Raw genomic sequence first — 20176 nt, 5'->3', positions numbered from 1 at the left:
ATCGAAACACAACATATTGCCCCACATGAGATGAAAAAAGATGCAAACTTCTTCTTTTTTTGCAGCGAGGGAGTGCTAACAAACTTGTCAGTCTGTTAGGGTCATAGGAGGGTGTTTTCCCGCGACATTTTTCTTACTTGTCAAGTCTGAAAAGTTCAGACGCTTACTATTTTACAGTGTGTTTTTAAAGCTGTTGTGGCATTCCCTCCCTCTTGTAACAGTTGTAACATGTTTGCTGAAAGAGCCGTCGAGAGGACATTCTGCTTGTTAAAGCAAATTATGAAATATATCCCTGTAATTAGCTGCAGCATTTAGGTTAGACAGTGAAACATATAGGTGTAATTACCCACAGGATTATCTAGCCTCATGGTGTACCAAAAGATTCAGGGGAAACTGAAATATATCCCTCTTATTAAATGTGTCAGTTAAATGAAGGGACAAAATACTCTTTTTTTCCCCCTCCATCCACCAATCTGACCCTTTTAGGCATGTGCATTACAATAAGACGCAGCACGTGAAGCTGGTTAGAGACAGATGCGTGCAATTACTCGTCTACTTATTATACTGCCAACAACAGTAAAACCATGCAAAGGTGCAAAGACACGCGTCTGAAAGAGTAAAAGACTCGAGACAGGAAGTAAACGAGGGAATGTGGTTTCAGGACAGCGCAAGGAATTAGGGTGTACGTGTTTGTGAGGATGTTTGGTACAAAGCAGTGTTGAATGAGAAAAAATTCATGGAAAAAAAGCAAAGAGTATGAAGGCATCTTATCAATGAAAAATGTGCAAGAGATAAGATCATGTCTGTGACTGTATGTGCATACAAAGCATAGCTGGAGAGCTTCTTGGTGAACATTTATAATTCCAGTTGCTTATCAAAATAAAAAAATAATATTTAAACGTAATATCTTTTCTAAACCACATGTTTATTATGGACTTTAAGTTGTCTTAAAAAAAATCTTTGCAAGTAAGAGCAAAGTGCAATCGCACATCTTCCTTTGGTTAGCACACCTTAGCTCATACGTGTAGTAATGTAACACACCTTATGCAGGCGAACAGAGGAAACACCAAACACAAAATGTAGATGGATGATGACAGATGAGCTGATGCTCGCTGACACCTGTGAAATGCCTTTAATGAAGACGTCATACTGTATGTTGCCACACTCACCCTGCAGCAACTCCTGTCTGTCTGTGTATACAGTATATGTGTGTTTTCAGCACACATGTAAAGCCCACACACACTGCGGGGCTGCTGATGTTGTCAGCACACATTTATCACACAGTCACACATGCACACAGAGGACATTGCATTGACTTACATTCCCTGGAGGACCTACCTGACCAGTACATGCCCTAACCAAACCTTAACCTTTAAAAAAACACAACAGCAAGTAGCCTGAAATATCTCCCATTTTACTCTGTGAAGACTTTGCATACCCAGGTCCCCGTCATATGATTGTATTGTTATTTAATTTAACCACAAAATGCAACCTACAAGGACCAACCCCACATTTCATGTTTATGTACAAGTGGACATCTAACAGCAAACATCCACATGACTTGATTAGGTCTGAAATACCACAGCTTCTGTGCTGTGAAGACAAAAGCGAAAAGCAGCAGAAATTCTGGCTTGAGGGGGAAGTATCAGGTCATGTAGATGTTTTATACTGAGAGCATTTTATCTATTTATTTATTTTATAAGCTGGATAGACAAAGAGAAACTGGATACGCAAGATAAAGAGGGTAAATAATACTAAGGAGGTTAACCTGGTGCAAAATAATTGCAGGCTATACTGCAGCCCAATTATGAACAGGTCAGCTGACCTCTAGCAATTTTCATTTTAGAATTCTTTAGATGATAAAAATCTTAAACAATACAAATAAATGAAAAAATACACACACCCATGTGTGTATGCTCTTATAATATTTTACAAAACCAAACTTCTGCCCACTTCCTGGTTTATCACAGGTCCAGAAGGCAGAGGTGAGCTGTACAAAATGTAATGTATTCTCAATCATCCAGATAAGTAAATCTCCAAAAGTTGATTCTGTTCATTTTTCATTTTTCGTTTTTCATTTTTCGTTTTTCAGTGGTGAAAAGGCTACCTCCAGATGAACAGAATCAACTTAATTAATTCTTGGTTATACAAGACTCATGCAAGTGTATGAGAGATGTCTGAACATCTCATTATGTAATGTGGTGAGAAATCAAAGAAGTCAGGTGAACCTGTTTTGGGAGAAAAAAATGTTCCTGACCCTAAACACCTCCAAATTTCCTGACAGGAGAGCCCAGGATTTTAAACAAGTTCCCTAGCCTCACTGGAGAAAAGGGTGGCATCAGGGTGCGATCAGAATCATAAATGCTGCTGCAAGAATCATGGAAGTCCTCACCTTGCAAACTAAAGCTTTTCCCAAACCTTTAATGTACTAAAATGTAAAATGTTGCCCTTTCCAAGACCTCTGCAACCCAAGGATTGTGCCTGAGGCTGGGTAAATGCTGCATTCAGCACTACAAGCAAGAAACATCGGAATATCTTCAATATCAGTGTTGCACCATGGGTAATCGGCATAGACTTAATATAAAAAAAGAAAAAGCCATTATGACACACCACATAGTGGTTTGTATTTTGAAATCTTAAGTTTGGAAATTAGATCATAAACATGTTTTTTTCTTGGGTTTTAAGTTATGATGTATCATTAGCTACCTAGCTTATCAAAGGCCAGTATTGGGGAGTAACGGAATACATGTACCGTATTTAAAATACAAAATATGAGTAACTGTATTCCGTTACAGTTACCGTTTAAAAAGGTGGTATTTAGAGTACAGTTACTTTGTGAAATAAATGGATTACATGGCGGTGCTTTCCTGTTTCATGTTGTGGCGGGTCAGGACTGTTTGGGTTTTGTTTGACAGCTACGTTCTGTTGTTCCAGGCGGCAGCGTTACGGTTGCCATGGTTACAGGGTGACGCTCTCTCTCTGCGACTGTGTGCTTCCTGGGTGAGAGAGGCCTTTTTGTTGTTGTTGTGCTAAGCTAATAGGCAGAATGCTACAGGTCTAAAGAATGTAGCATCATGGGCAGTGTAGTCCGTGCTGCAGGGAGAATGGACTGTCATACACGTTATGTGTCTGTGAGCGCGAGGAGGGAGAAAAAGGCGAGTGGAAAAGTACAAGTTGTCATTGAGCAGAAACGGGAGCTGGAAGCATGTAAATATAATAATAACCACTGCAGCCAAGAAGAGTGCCTGAGGAGGCCAGTTGTAAGTAAGCTATTAAGACTCGACTGTACACCGTGTTCGTGTTTTCCTTCAAAAACAATAAGTTCCTTTGGAGCAGCATTTCAACGCCTCTCTCTGTCTCTCACAAGCAAAGTTCACCAAGACAACAAAGTAAAGCTATTTTTTATATTATTGTCATTAGTGGTAGTAGGTAAAGTTGTCATAAATATGGAACTTATCTAGAGAACAAAACCACATTTGTATCAGGGTGTTAAAATTTTCATTTCTCTATTTTCTGCCACTGACAGATATTAAATGGCTTTTCAGGACAAAAATGTAAAAAAAAAAAAGAAAGCTGATATTATGAAAACTTTTACTAAATTACAAGTATTGCTGCAGTTTCACTTTTAAATACACAATAAAGTGTATTGTTAAGATTGTTATGCAACACTTTAATATTACTCTGAGGCGTTTAACCTTTTAAACATGTCAGATCTATTTTAGCCGACACTGACAAACTGAACATTTTCCCCCCTTAACAACTGTGGTCAGGCTACGTCTAATATAGCCCATTAACAATTCAATGCACAGGAATTTTAATCACCCTCAGTCATGCTAATTTCATTCTATTTACTTTTAATTGTATTGTTATTTTACAATTAACATAACTGGACTGTTTTTCCTTTAATAAACTTCAACTATTGTGAGATCCTTTGACAAAAGCCTGGAGGAGAATTCATATCTAAGTACTTTATGTTTATTCATAAAAAAACACATTTCAGTAAACTGAGAATCTCTGGCTTTGTTATGCTTATTGTTTCACGGGCAGCATGTTTCAAGCTTGGATTTTGATGACCAGTCAGCAACAACACAGCAGAGATGCATCATCTGTTTGTCTTTGTGTTTCCACATTTCCCCCCAGGACATCAAACAGATACACACCAAACTCTGCAAATGTTAATTCAGAACATGTAATACTGTTTATGAGAACCAGAACAATTATATTGCATCTCCAATTCACTATTACTGAAGCTAAACACACTTGCTTGATGTTACTGTTTTATCTAAACACGTTAAGCATGTGCCATGCGGTCGACGTGGGCTAATTTTATATTAATGATATATTAATATATCCATTCACTTCCGCTTCTCCTTTTTCAGGGTCGCGGGGGTCGCTGGAGCCTATCCCAGCTGTCATAGGGTGAGAGGCGGGGTACACCCTGGACAGGTCGCCAGGGCCAACACACAGAGACAGACAACCATTCGCACTCATATTCACTCGCACATTCACACCTAGTGGCAATTTGGATTATCCAATTAACCTATCCCCACAAGCTGCATGTCTTTGGACGGTGGGAGGAAGCCGGAGTACCCGGGGCAACCCACACAAACACGGGGAGAACATGCAAACTCCACACAGAAAGACCCCGGCCTGATGGTGGAATTGAACTCAGGACCTTCTTGCTTGTGTTGGCAGCACGGTGGCACGGTGGTTAGCACTGTTGCCACACAGCAAGAAGGTCCTATATTAATATATAATATATATAATTATAGGACCAAGCTAAAAAAAACAACCCAAACCTGTATTTCTGGGCATCTTTTCATCAATTAAATAAAAACTGATTTTCAGATGAAAATGGCAGGTTTGTGGTGATCGTAAATGAAACTATTGCTATGGCTGTCAAAAAATTGCTTGCTAATAATATGTGTTGTAAGGCTAATACTTACTAATACTACAGTAGCAACTTTACATTTTTCTTTTCATCACACATTTCTGGCAGATTCAAGCTAATGCTTTTTTGAGGCAGCGTCTGCTAAAAGCAGGGACCTGTCGGACAAATATGAGCACCTTGGCATAAAGTTTAAACCAGTACATGCTGAATGGAAGTGAACATGAAAAATGGCTGTGTGTTGTCCTTTTAGATTCCCTGTAGTGAAGGCTGATTGGGAAATCAAGCATCAGAAACACATTAAAACCTTCTACTGTGGTGAACTTCTGACACAATGTGGTTTGTGGCTTAAAACATCTGCTGTAGATCAGTAAGTGGCACCCATTTTTATGTCATTTGTTGACTGAAGACCTTTCGTATGCAGAGCGATTAGTCATAACTTTGAGGTGATTACAGTTGTTTAGTTAAAACAAGTGGTGTCTGAGGTTTCTACCACCTTTATTCACTCCTTCCCCCATGGTGAACAAAAGCCACATCTACTGTCTAATATTAAAGCCAACATGTACAACTACCTTTATCTATATCTCTAAATGCTTCAATTCCTCTTTCACACCTTCAGTTGCTTCAGAGCAGAGATTTTAAATTGGAAAAGCAGGAAAAGCAGAATATTTCAAAGTGTTTCAACAAACCATATCAGGCAGCCAAAGGTATGCCATCAGAAGGCTCTTTAAAAATTGTAGCCATGAATGTCTTCCATTTATAACAGCCAAACATGCAAACTGAACACACACCAGACACTTTATTAGTTGCACCTTGCTGGTACCAGATTGGACCGCCACCGGCTTTCAGAACTGCTTCGGTTCTTGAGGTCGTGTTTTCAGCAAAGGTGCTTGAAACGCTCGTCAGAGAGTTCGGTCAATACTCACATAATCACGTCTTCCCCCTGTCACACGGTATGGCAGATAGCAATATGCATATTGTAATAGCTAAACCTGGTTCTGGTGGAGGTTTCTTCCTGTTAAAAATACGTTTTTTTCCCCACTGTCTCCAACAGCTTGCTCAAACTGGTCATTTGATTGCTGGGGTTTTCTCTCTATTATTGTAGGGTTTTACCGTACAGTACAAAGCACTTGTGGGTGGTGGGTGGTGGTGCATGGCCGTTCTTAGTGGGTGGAGGGATTTGTTTGGTTAATTCCGATAACGATTGAGACTCCGACATGCTAGCTAGTTACTCGACCCCGTGCGGTCCGAGTTCAACTTCTTAGAGGGACAAGTGGCGTTCAGCCACACGAGATTGAGCAATAACAGGTCTGTGATGCCCTTAGATGTCCAGGGCTGCACGCACGCCGAGATGCGTGGGTAACCCGTTGAACCCCACTCGTGATAGGGATTGGGGATTGCAATTATTACCCATCAACGAGGAATTCCCAGTAAGCGCGGGTTATGAGCTCACATTGACTCAGTCTCTGCCCTTTGTACACACCGCCTGTCGCTACTACCGATTGTTTGCGGGGTGGCCCTAGCTCAGGTTATAGAGTTGGTCACATCCTAATCGGAAGGTTGTTGGTTCGATCCCAGTCTGCATGTTAAATGTCCTTGGGTAAGATTCTAGCCCCAGGTTGCTCTCTTAGTGCCAAGAACCATTGATGCAAGGCAGCATGGATCTCCTGACTCCCTGACATTACAGCACATTCTCGGCTCATTGTTCCTTTCTCCAACCATTTAACTCTTTCCAGTTCATTTACTGCCTCTCTTCTGGAAACATACCTGAAAAATGTTTCATAACTAGATCAATAACACAATAACAGCATTTAGTTCTCCAGCACCGGCCTCACAGATAAACCCAAAGAATGCACTTTGTTTGCTTTCTACAAGAGTTTCATAATAATATTATACAACATGAGCACCACGTAACACTTGCCATGTTGTGGATGCTTTGATCCTCGGTGCCTTACAGTACTGTAATTGGATCTGTTTTTAATATGGTCAGCCCTGCTAGGAATCTTGTATTACACTAACAACCATTAGGATGCTGAAAACAAGCCACTAAAGCAGTGATTCTATCAGAAAGTGATGTTTGTTAGCAATTCCTGAAAGTACACAACATATATTTTCCACACATAAGGTCATCAATAACATGTAAACAACCAAATACAAAAACAAACAATATGAGGATTTTGTGTTGTATAAGGTTGAGGTACATGTCAGTTTTAACAAACTTTTAATAAGGTGTAGCGCTATATTAAAAAGCTGCTGCTGCTGATCATTGTCTGGTTGTTCAATCCATTGAAACTTATTGTTGGCTCATGCACAGAAACGACTTCATCTTAAGTGCTTTTTTGCAAACTAGACACATCTCAAAAATGTCTAAAAAGCTGATTTTGATGTCATGATGCAAAGACAATGAGGCATAGACTTTGTTTGTGAGCGGTAGTAAACTTGTGAGGTTATTCCTCACCCCCCGAGGCTAGCTTTAGCCACTGAGCCTTGGCTTTTAGATTTCATTTAGTAAAGAAAGGAATAGTATCTTTATACGTTTGAGCCTGGCCAAGGGCTTCTCTTAGTCGCTCCTGCCAAGCTGCCTGGTTGCGTAACTGCAGGATGTACGTCTGAGTGCGATCCCTGCTCGGCCAACTATGGAAGGGTTTCTTGGAGGGCATGAGGTTTATGTAACTGGGACATGGACGAGGGCATGGGAGGATATTTTACCCTGGGGTCCATTTTTAGCTGTTGATGCTGTGAGTTCTGACTGAAACAATGGCAGACATACATCCAAGGGAAACATCACTAACTGGTGACCATCCAGCAATACCCAAGGGGAAAGAGACAGCATGAAACAGGAAACAGGCTGCCACTGTCACTATATTTGTGCTGTCCCTGTGTTTGGGAATATGCACAACATTTCTACATGTAAATGATGCATTTAAGAGTAGTCAAGACCACGAGAGTCCATCCTAAAAGGTGTTTCTAAAGGTTTCATGTCACATGACCTTTAAGATTGTGAATTCTCTACATTTTGTGAGAAATCGTCTCTTTTACCCCTTTGTTTTTCACTCAAAATGTATTTAAATGTATCTAAATGTGTCCAAATGTATTTTATTAATATTCAGAAAGGTGATCACATTTAGCTGATTGAATAGATTCTCACACAGGACATTTTACAAGGAGTGTATTGGTCTAGTTGGGTGGCTGTAGCTCAGGTGGCAGAGCAGGTCAGCCACTAATCAGAAGGTCGGTGGTTCGATCCCAGGCTGCCTCCTGGCTGCATGCCAAATATCCTTGGGCAAGATACTAACCCCATGTTGGCCTACTGGTGGTGGTCAGAGGGCCCGGTGGTGCCAGTGTCTGGCAGCCTTGCCTCTGTCAGTGCGCCCCAGGGCAGCTGTGGCTACAATGTAGCTTGCCATCACCAGTGTGTGTGAATGGGTGAATGACTGAATGTAGTGTAAAGCGCTTTGGGGTCCTTAAGGACTAGAAAAAGCGCTATACAAATGCAGGCCATTTACCATTTAGTTGTTCCAAAAGGTCTGTACTGAGACTGTAAATTATATACATTGGTCAAAGGTGCAGCTGATCCATGATCTCCCACAGACCCAAAGATGACTTGTTACAATTTTTCATATGCATATTATGACAATATGATTAGTAGCAGCATTAAGCTTGCAAGGAAGTCTGTTGCAGAGTTTGCAGAGCATGCATGCAAACTGACGTGACACATGAGATGATATTCTCCCTGAACCGTCCGTCCACAGCTCAGAGGGACTCGTGTGTGAAAGCACTAATTATATATGTATGCGAATGATTAAAATAGTGAACCTGAGCACATGCTCAGCGTGCACGCACTAAGCTATTAAAAGAAATGCAGGGAGGAATGCATGGACGTCACAGTTCAGCTAATTTTAGGTTATATTTGTTAAGTATACAGCAGAGAGGGAACATCTGTGTCACAGTGGAAAAAAGTTTTATAGTGCACACCCACAACATGATCTCCTTTTTTCAAAGCAAGCTTTGCTAAGCAGAAAGTTTGATGTTATGTACTAAATTAAGCTTAAGTGAATGGAAGAAGTCTACCCATGCACAGCAAGATTAAATGGTTTACTTATCTGTTTACCATGCGTGTAAATACAGTAATTGTGTTGTATGTTCATGAATCCTTGCTTCCATCTGCTGCTGATAATGAATGATTATATGAGCCCTGTGTGCAGCCTGATTGCACAAGATTCATGGAGAACCGTTCCCCTTTCTCAGTCCCCCCGAATATTCAAATCCTCTTTTGTTGTGTCTGAATAATGTAGTGGTTGACCTCATCTTTGAAAGTTCAGCACATGAGTCACATAGTGTCAGTGTGTAAATCATCTTATTATGTTCATTTGCTTTGTGGTCCCATCTCTGACTGTAACGGTTCACTGGCAAGGGCGGCTTTGGAGTCAGATGATTTTAATATTGAAATGGTTCATAATTCATAAACAAAGGCTTTATTTCTTCCACAAACATGGTTTAAAAATAATTTCATTCTGTTGTTCAAGTTTGACTGAGAATGCATTTGCAGCATTTTTCACGAGTTCTTACAGGTGTGGTTGCCGTTAGGGCGGTGAGCGTCTTTGTTGATCCAGTGAATTCCATCGGATAACAGAGGTTGAACAGGTGTCGTTGGGCCTTCATCACCACATTTGTGGTTTATCTGGACCATTTCAGGTCCTCTGTGATGGTGATGCCAAAAAAATTAAACTCACTGACCTGCTCAGCTGGGGTTGTGTTGATGTAAATGGGTGCACGATCTCTGCTTGACCGCCTGAAGTGCACAATCAGCTCTTTGGTGTTGTTGACATTGAGGGCAGCGTTGTTATCCTGACACCACTGTGTCAAACGGCCGATCTTGACTCTATAAGCAGTGTTTTCATCCACGATGACGACGACAGCTCAGTCGCATCTTCCACATATTTCGTTAAGACTCTGGAGCTGGGCTTGGCCTTGCAGTCCCGTTTGCACAGGAAGCAGAGGAGCAGACTCATGCAATGCAACTGAGTTTAAAACTTTTCAGACATCGTTTGAGGCCACAGTGTCACCCAGAAACATAGCTGTTTCTCCATTTATAAGTACTTTTATTTTTACTTAAGCAATCAGAGAGTTATTTTTATTTAAGCAATCAGAGTGCCACCATATGCAGGATTTCCTGAAGAAGTCCCGGTTTGTGGTTATGCTGATTAGTGGAAACACCCAAAATACAGGAAAAGCAGTGAGGCCAGGACACAGAGGTAGGAAAAGAAAGGGAGAGCAGCCAAATATGCCCAGCATGCCTCAGATGTTTCTACAAAACATTCGATCAGCAGAAAACTGTAAGAAAAGGTGCTTCATAATGTGCTTGTTGTGTGCTAAAAAAAAAAAACAGTCACAGTTTACAGACATCTAGTGTCCTCTAGGTGCTGGAGTTTACTTTCAATTTTTGAAATAAGCTTCAGCTCAGGGCTGTGGCCCAAGATGGTGCTGCAGGGACTGAAGTACGTTATCCTTAATGGGAATATATTCAGTTTGATGTTTTGACCCATCATTGAATTTACCTGCTCCTCTATATATATGTATAAAGTTCAAAAATATTAAGAAAGAAATCAACCAACTTATAATTTCCTTATAAAGACTTGTGTCGTCATAACACCTGATATTTTAAGGGTAACTTATAACCGTGACCATCATACCTGCTGATCACCTCATCTAATGGATCTCATCTATTACTCTGCTCCAGCCCTGAGTCATAGTTTGTCTATAAGAAACCAGCCCTTCACTCATTCGATGTCACTTTAATAACATAGATGAGATGAGCCCTTAAAACCGACTTGCAATATGCTGACACTAACATTCCCTCAAAGACTTAAAACTGCCTTAGACACAACTTGAGACATATCCTGGAATTAATCAAAAATATGAATCCACCCTGCAAATATGTGTAAATAGAGAAGCAGCTGATTTATATTCATAAACTAATACATTTGACATCTGAGAACAATGTCTTGGACTGAGTGTCTCCATTTATTTCTTCCATAATGTTTTTTTTTTATTATTTGTTGTATGATTGAATTTATGTTTTCCAGATGTGTGTTCACTGGAAAGACTTAGCAAACTGGAAACACTGAAGCACAACATCATGTGTGGATTGAAATGGAGAAAGAATGAGCTGTTTTTAGGCTGTGAGTGACAGGAGACGTTGTTCATTGGATTCCACATGTCAAGCGTTTCGACGTGAATTCGTTAAATATGTGTTTTAAGCAAAATTGTTATTATTTTTGCACAAATTACTTGGTTACATTCAGTACAAAAGTTGTAAAATAACATGCAAATCACTTACAGCAAGTACAAAGAGGACTAATGTGGCAGTCTCTGAAGGATTATTGTAACCATAGCAACTTTTGGATGCTAAACTAGAAATCTAGAGATTAAAAGAGGTTGAAATCATAACTAAGATATGGCTAAAAGGGGGAAAAAGCAACGACAAAACACACACACACACTCTTTTTTTGTCACTGAACTACTAAGAATCCTTTTACAGACAGTAATGCGACATAGACAGACATATTAACGCGAAGGCTGAAACCAAAGCAAGGTGAAAGACAAGTGACAGACTGAGCATCATTTCTCAAAGATGATAACAATCAGTGCCAGTCATTTTAGTTGTGAGACTAATGTTTGTGCTGAGGGGTAATTTCCAAGCATATATGATATGTGTTTGTCATCTCAGGGGTAGGTTTTGTTTCATTATCATTTTCTCAGAGCTGAATAATTATAGGAGAAACCACCATGACATAGAAACCATATGGCAGTGCTTTTGCTTTAGTATTAGTAAAGACAGAGAACATCTCAAATGAAGAGAAGATGAGAGCGTGAGGTCAAAAAAACAAAACTGGATACAAGCTGCATTTACCTGACAATAAATTCAAAGACTGGGAGTGTTGTCCTAAATGGATATTGTCATGTGTCTCTATTAAATTTAGAAATTAAGAAGCTTAAAATACCATTAAAAACCATCTAGTTGTTTCTAAGCTGCTCCTCTATCACACAGGGAAAGATAATTGTCAGGGGTTGTGTCGTGGATGAGAGAAGGAGGACCCAAACGCTGGACTCACAGGTAGGCGAAGGTTGGTGTTTATTGCGATGGAGTGAACAAACAGAACAGAGGTAGGAAATGGCTGGCTGGACGACTGACTGACTGACTGACTGACTGAATGAATGAATGAATGAATGACTGACTGACTGACTGACTGAACGCTGGCGGAAACGACAACATAACATCAACATTAATGACACGACAAGGGCTGAAGGGAAGAGAGGGCTTAAATACATGACTAACAATGACAACGATTGGAGACAGGTGGGTGAACAGCTGAACATAATGAACTAATGATAAATGGGAAGAGGACTGAACATAATGCACACAGACTAAGGTTAACACAATAAAACAGGAAGTGGAACAGGCAGTAGATAAACAGTGAACATGAACTGAAAATACTGGGTCAACGACCCAGAAACCCTGACAATAATAACACACTGATTAAATTGATTAGATAATACTAAAGTGTAAGTGGATCTGCTGACTTTTCTCTTCTTCCTTATAGTTTTCTGCAAGTTTACAGCTTTTGGTCCTACTAGTTTAAGTTGAATGAATCAAGCTGTGGCCCCGAGTAGTTTAATTGTTAGTGCAAAGTGAAACATGATCAAAATGAAACTCTTTCCAACTCCTAAGCCCTCTATTTTCTTCTAGTTATTCATTTCACGGTCTTAGAGGTGAGCTGGAGTGTATTCCAGCTTTCCATGGGACGACAGATGAAAGGCAGAGCACACCTTGGACACGTCGCCAGTCTCTTGCAGGGTTAACACACGAAGACAAGGAACCACTCAGATTCACACCTAGAGCCAATTTAGAACAAACTAACCCCATTTAGAAAATTTGACCAGATTCCCTGCTGTGTCGTTCTCAGTCTTCACTTTAAACTAGATCTGCTGAGGCACATCTGGGTCGTGCTTACGGGATTAAAACATAGTCATGAAAATGAACACTCCTACTCCTTGACACACTAAGATGCTAAAGCATCTGAAATTTTACTTTCTGTTATCAATGTGTGCAGAATATTTGAAATAAAAAGAGTTTCTGTATACACTCAGCAAGAGGTAGGTAACGGGGAAGATTTTGATTTTGAAAATATTGCCTGTTGGGTCTGTGAAGGTTCTCAGTCATCCAGGTCATCGTAGTCAAAGGAGCTTGCAAAGAAAAGCGTCTGGACAAAGGTCCATTTGACCTTAGAACTGAAGAAGCTTCTCGGATGAGAGGTGAAACGTCTTCAAGTAACTTAAAGAAGTCCAGACGCTTTTCTTTGCAAGCTCCTTTGACATTGCCTATTGGGTAAACTCCCTTTTTTTCTTACCATAAATAATAGTTTAAAAAACTTGCTTTGCCTGTGTGCAACCCTATAACCATTAATCAAAAAATAAATCGAAAAATCTTGAGAACCTTTTGATTTATTTGTTTTCTGTTGTCGTTTGAGTCCATGAAGTACTTTCCTCAGTTGAGTGAATGACTTTGTTGATGGAGCCACATGAAATATCAAATAAATAGAGAAAAAAATTAAAAATAAACAGTTTGAGAACAACACGGTCTACAAAAAATCTACTGAATCTGTGCACATCATTATTATGCCTATCAGAAAACTACTTTTGACAAGCTATCTGCTGAAGACACGATCGCTATGTAAAAGCTTCTTTCAGCGTCTCCTTTATTCACAGTGGATCACCACAATAAGCGAATGGATGTGTTTGAAAACAAGTAACACGTTTTTCTATTTTTTTCTATGTATTAACCGCTATACAACATTATTCATGGATCATTTCTTACCTAAAATGATTGACAGCACAGATACTGCATCCAGTCTGTTTCAGTTTCCCATAAAGCCTCAGTTATTCTGCAGTAAAAATAGAACAACAACTTCCTCGCGACAAGAAATAATCAGTGGCTGCTCGGTAATTGCATAAAATGTTTCCACATTAAATTTCTGATTATAAGTTCTTGGAGTGGCCAGCTGCACACCAGAGCTTAAGTGTGAAACACAGCTAAACCTCCGGGTGTTGTTATGCTAATGCGATCCCACAGATCACCACCTGGGAGGCGACCTCTGTCTAAACCACGGGTGTCAAACTCCAGGCCTCGAGGGCCGGTGTCCTGCAGGTTTTAGATGTGTCCTTGATTCAAGACAGCTGATTCAAATGGCTACATTACCTCCTCAACATGTCTTGAAGTTCTCCAGAAGCCTGTTAGTGAACTAATCATTTGATTCAGGTCTGTTGACCCTGGGTGAGATCTAAAACCTGCAGGACACCAGCCCTCGAGGCCTGGAGTTTGACACCCCTGGAAACAGTTACTCTTTGACAGACTGGCAAAGGATTGCTAGCAAACAATTACTGTCTAATTTCTAAATCCAGAAGAATTGACAATATGTTGCAATCAATGTTAGGAATGAGGAGGACTTGCTGTCATCGTCTCTGAATCAGCCATTTCAAAGGCAACAAAATTAGAGGGTAACTTTCCCAGTAACATTTAAATATTTATTTCATTTAACCTTGACATCAAGGATCAGTTGTTTGGAACTGCAATAACCTGTTTTTTTGACAAACAGTGAAAATTAGGCTTCAAGTAAAACATCAGCTCTTAAAGTCAAAGGAGCTTGCAAAGAAAAGCGTCTGGACTTCTTTAAGTTGCTTGAAGACGTTTCACCTCTCATCCGAGAAGCTTCTTCAGTTCTAAGGTCAAATGGTGGGGAGTCCCAGATTTAAACCTAGTGGGACCTCAGGAATTCGCATGATAAGGTGGGGCCAGGTTTCACAATGAACTCACCCGAAACTCTGGCTGATTGGGACCCACACCCATTTTCACACCTTGGCTCAGGCGATTAGAGGATCATCAGGGGGTTCTTTTGTCCCTCTGTGGGGGACACTCCCACTATACTCCCCACCATTTGACCTTAGAACTGAAGAAGCTTCTCAGATGAGAGGTGAAACGTCTTCAAGCAACTTAAAGAAGTCCAGACGTTTTTCTTTGCAAGCTCCTTTGACTACGATGACCTGGATGACTGAGAACCTTCACAGACATCAGCTCATAAAGGTCACTTGGAGGAGGAGTAGAGTGAGCATGACTGATACCCAAGCGTTCACGTTGGGGGAAATGCTTTCAAGTGGAAGGTTAGCGGAGTAAAGCTTAGTGCCACCAGAGCTTAGTGCCAGTCACAGAGAGATTTCAGCTGAGCACCCAGGGGGATTGACCGTGGTTCTGCTCTGTCCTTCATTCCTCCAAACTCCATCCAGATCTGAGACTTCTGCTTTTCATTGCCTGTGTGTGAGACTTGGCCTCTGAGCATGTGAGTCAGTGTGTGTGTGCAGTTTTGTTGCAGACACCCTTTTGAAGCTCTGTATTCTGTGGCAGATGAGTAAGTAAATGTTTATACATGTGTGTATTTAAAAATGGAACCTGCATATGTTTATGTGAGTGTGTGCGCTGATATTTATTAGCTACAGAGCAGACGTCGAAGTGCTTCAACTACGAGGGAACATTTCTTACTGTACATGCTTTTTGGGGGTGTTAAACGAAGAACAGATACATGTTTTAAACACACTCGCGCACACACACAAATTACTGTCAGCAGCGTTACAGACGAGCGAGGGGCATGTGTGCATGATCATCTTTGCTTTCGAGATCCATCTTAAATAAATTAAATATTCTGGCAACGACCACATTGTCTCAGTCACTTGTTTGAAGAGCTCTCTCCCACCAAGTTTTCCACAGGAATCCGGCTTGTTTATCAGTCTTTACACAGTTTTTTTATGATCACCAAAAGCTAATAATTTCAGGAATGTGGGACAAATGTAAATTTTGTAGTTGCAACTTTGGATCCTGAAGAGAATTCCTGATCTCTCTAGTGTATTTTTCTCTGGTGGATTCTCATGTCAGCTGCAGAGCAGCAACACTGCCACTGGAAGTTGGTTGAATTTAGAATTTCCCTCAAGGAGCGATCAGCGCAGTGCAGGAACATCCACTGAAGCTTCAGATCTTGGTCTGCTGGTCAGAAGGTGATGTAACCATGAGGACAGCTGGTGACCTGGAGTTTATTCTTACTGATGAAAGATGGTTTGCTTTGAAAGTGCAATCATTGCTTTCAGTGATTTGTTACCTTTGCATCGTTTCTTTACACATTCTTCTGAGTAGTGCTGATAGTAAACTATAATAAATCCAGTTTTTTGTGCGTGTTATGGAGTTCCACTTAAGTTTAACACTTCATGTGTAACAGAGTCAGAGTTTCAAGTTTAATTTCATAAAGCAAACATGTGGCTAATTAATTTCATCCCAGCATGTTTGAGTCATGGGGTTCTGCACAGCATAAATTACAGAGCACAAATACATCACAGAGGAAACTATTGATTTTGGATGTGGTATCTTTTTCTGAGTGGTTTATATCAAACTCATCGTCATTTCTCTTCTCAAGTACAAAAGTTCACATCTTTTCAGAGGAGCTTCCAAGAACTATAAACACATATTTGAAATTTTTATTTTGGTGGAAGAGTTGGTCTCAATACAAATGGACTTGTTTGGACTGAGATTAGCCCAAGACCTTACTTTACTTCTTAGGGAAACATTCTCTGTAGCAGTATTTTCCTGGGTGTGATAATCACTGTGGGCTTTCAGTAAGATTAAAGAGGAGCAGAGTGTTTTCAAAGTCTTACTTTTTTATTTAAAAGGACATTTATTGGTGGCTGAGGTCTCTGCTTGAACATGCTTCTGTAAAATGTAGAAATGCCATTCGAAGAGGTTGGCATGGCAAATAATTGCAGAATGTAAACACGGTTTTATTTGTTATTTCAAACTCATCTCCACCACCCTGGAAGTTTGATTTTGTTTGGCACGCACGGCAGCGTCCTAGCATCCTGTTATTTGGAGATGTTGTACTTGTGCATACTGGCTCTTCTACAAACATTTATGAATTAACAGATGCCCATGACACATCTCCTGTTTGACTGTAAGACAATCTTGAACTGCAAACAGAAAAAGCACGTTACAGCAGTGTGCCATAAAACTGCTGCTTTTCTGAAGAGTTGACTTACGTATGTAATTCCAGGAAAAATGGAATATAATATCTTAACCTTTCCAGATGTGGATAAAACTGGATTGCTTACAGCATTAATGGATCAATCGCACCACAACAAAAAAGGGATGGCAACCTTCTTGTGATTATGAAAGAACGGCGATTGCATGACTGGTGATCAGCTGGTTTCTCAGAGTATGAGCTTGCAGAACTGAACCTCTGGGTTGGAGGACAATCAAAAGTATAATTGCAGATACTCTGAAGATGGCAACTGCCTGTGAATGGTAACAGACATTGGCTGTGTTCCAATTTAGGGTCTGCACGCTTGAAGTACGCGCACTACGCGTACTACGTACGGCGCGTACTATAAGTACGAGAAGTGAGGAAGTGAGAGGCTTGTGAAATGGGACGGTCTAGCCCTTCGTTGCGCTGTTCAGGTTGCCTAGCAACCATGCCTAGCAACCATGATACTAACCGCGAGAAACGTTACATACATATATATATGTACGTATATATATATATATATGTACGTATATATGTATATGAATATATATATGTATATGTATATATACATATATATGTGTGTATATATACAGTGGGGCAAAAAAGTATTTAGTCAGCCACCGATTGTGCAAGTTCCCCCACTTAAAATGATGACAGAGGTCAGTAATTTGCACCAGAGGTACACTTCAACTGTGAGAGACAGAATGTGAAAAAAAAATCCATGAATTCACATGGTAGGATTTGTAAAGAATTTATTCGTAAATCAGGGTGGAAAATAAGTATTTGGTCACCTCAAACAAGGAAAATCCCTGGCTCTCACAGACCTGTAACATCTTCTGTAAGAAGCTTTTCTGTCCCCCACTCGTTACCTGTATGAATGGCACCTGTTTGACCTCATCATCTGTATAAAAGACACCTGTCCACAGCCTCAACCAGCCAGACTCCAAACTCCGCCATGGCCAAGACCAAAGAGCTTTCGAAGGACACCAGGAAAAGAATTGTAGACCTGCACCAGACTGGGAAGAGTGAATCTACAATAGGCAAGCAGCTTGGTGTGAAAAAATCAACTGTGGGAGCAATCATCAGAAAATGGAAGACATACAAGACCACTGATAATCTCCCTCGATCTGGGGCTCCACGCAAGATCTCATCCCGTGGGGTCAAAATGATCATGAGAACGGTGAGCAAAGATCCCAGAACCACACGGGGGGACCTGGTGAATGACCTGCAGAGAGCTGGGACCAAAGTAACAAAGGTCACCATCAGTAACACACTACAACGGCAGGGAATCAAATCCCGCAGTGCCAGACGTGTTCCGCTGCTGAAGCCAGTGCATGTCCAGGCCCGTCTGAAGTTTGCCAGAGAGCACATGGATGATACAGCAGAGGATTGGGAGAATGTCATGTGGTCAGATGAAACCAAAGTAGAACTTTTTGGTATAAACTCAACTCGTCGTGTTTGGAGGAAGAAGAATACTGAGTTGCATCCCAAGAACACCATACCTACTGTGAAGCATGGGGGTGGAAACATCATGCTATGGGGCTGTTTTTCTGCCAAGGGGACAGGACGACTGATCCGTGTTAAGGACAGAATGAATGGGGCCAAGTATCGTGAGATTTTGAGCCAAAACCTCCTTCCATCAGTGAGAACTTTGAAGATGAAACGAGGCTGGGTCTTCCAACATGACAATGATCCAAAACACACCGCCCGGGCAACAAAGGAGTGGCTCCGTAAGAAGCATTTGAAAGTCCTGGAGTGGCCTAGCCAGTCTCCAGACCTCAACCCCATAGAAAATCTGTGGCGGGAGTTGAAAGTCCGTGTTGCTCGGCGACAGCCCCAAAACATCACTGCTCTTGAGAAGATCTGCATGGAGGAATGGGCCAAAATACCAGCTACTGTGTGTGCAAACCTGGTAAAGACCTATAGTAAACGTTTGACCTCTGTTATTGCCAACAAAGGTTATGTTACAAAGTATTGAGTTGTATTTTTGTTATTGACCAAATACTTATTTTCCACCCTGATTTACGAATAAATTCTTTACAAATCCTACCATGTGAATTCATGGATTTTTTTTTCACATTCTGTCTCTCACAGTTGAAGTGTACCTCTGGTGCAAATTACTGACCTCTGTCATCATTTTAAGTGGGGGAACTTGCACAATCGGTGGCTGACTAAATACTTTTTTGCCCCACTGTATATCTGTGTATATATATATGCGTGTGTGTGTGTGTGTGTGTGTGTATATATATATATATATATATATATATATATGCTTTAAAACCAAGTTAACGCTGTAAGTACAAACATCACTAATGTCACATAACTTTGCCGACATGTGGCCAACAGTAATGTTTTAATGTTCTTCATTATTAAACATTCGCACATAAATAAGTGACGTCATATTCAGTACTTACTTTTGACAGTTCACTCTTCGGCCGCTCCCTTCTGCCGTATTTTGTGGCAAAATTACCCACACCCACCACCGCGCTATGAATTGTGGGATATATGGGACCACGAAGCGTGCACCGGACCACGCTTGATATTTGGGGAAATCGACGGCGCATTTGGAGTATGCATTTGAAGTACACTTCGAATTGGGACAGCCGTCGTCGCGTGGCGGTGACGTAACCGCACTTAAAATGCGTACTTCAAGCGTGCAGACCCTGAATTGGGACACAGCATCAGTCTCCATCTGCAGAGGAACCATTTTAAAGTTAATTGCACAGTTTGTAATAATTGTGATTATCTCACAGCCTTCACCCACATTTCATTTAATGGGACTGGAGCATAAAGAAGCAAAATCAGTCTTTCAAATGTTTAGCTATTTTATCAACTCTAATGCTCCATCACAACCAATTGTGTGTGAGCAGTTAGAGATGTTTGTAATAAATAACTGGCTATTTCTTCCACGTGTGGAGAAAGTCAGAATAAAAGATGAATGAATGTCGTTACCATACTTATTAGAGAGGAATTGTTCTGTAGTTCTAGAATATAACTGGGCTTACTGCTTATTGCACCCATCAGGAAGTCTGTATAAGCATGTAAGGGTAAGTTCAAGACTACAAAGAAGAAGGTAAATAAGCAGAAGACAATGATAGCTGACAGTAGCTGTTGAGTCATCAGCTTAACACCTCACTGCACACAGAAACTGTGTGCACTTTACCCTGATAAT

The sequence above is a fragment of the Neolamprologus multifasciatus genome, chromosome 16 (genome assembly GCF_963576455.1).
Source record: "Neolamprologus multifasciatus chromosome 16, fNeoMul1.2, whole genome shotgun sequence".
Classification (NCBI taxonomy): domain Eukaryota; kingdom Metazoa; phylum Chordata; class Actinopteri; order Cichliformes; family Cichlidae; genus Neolamprologus; species Neolamprologus multifasciatus.
Note: the sequence above shows the minus strand (reverse complement) of the source record.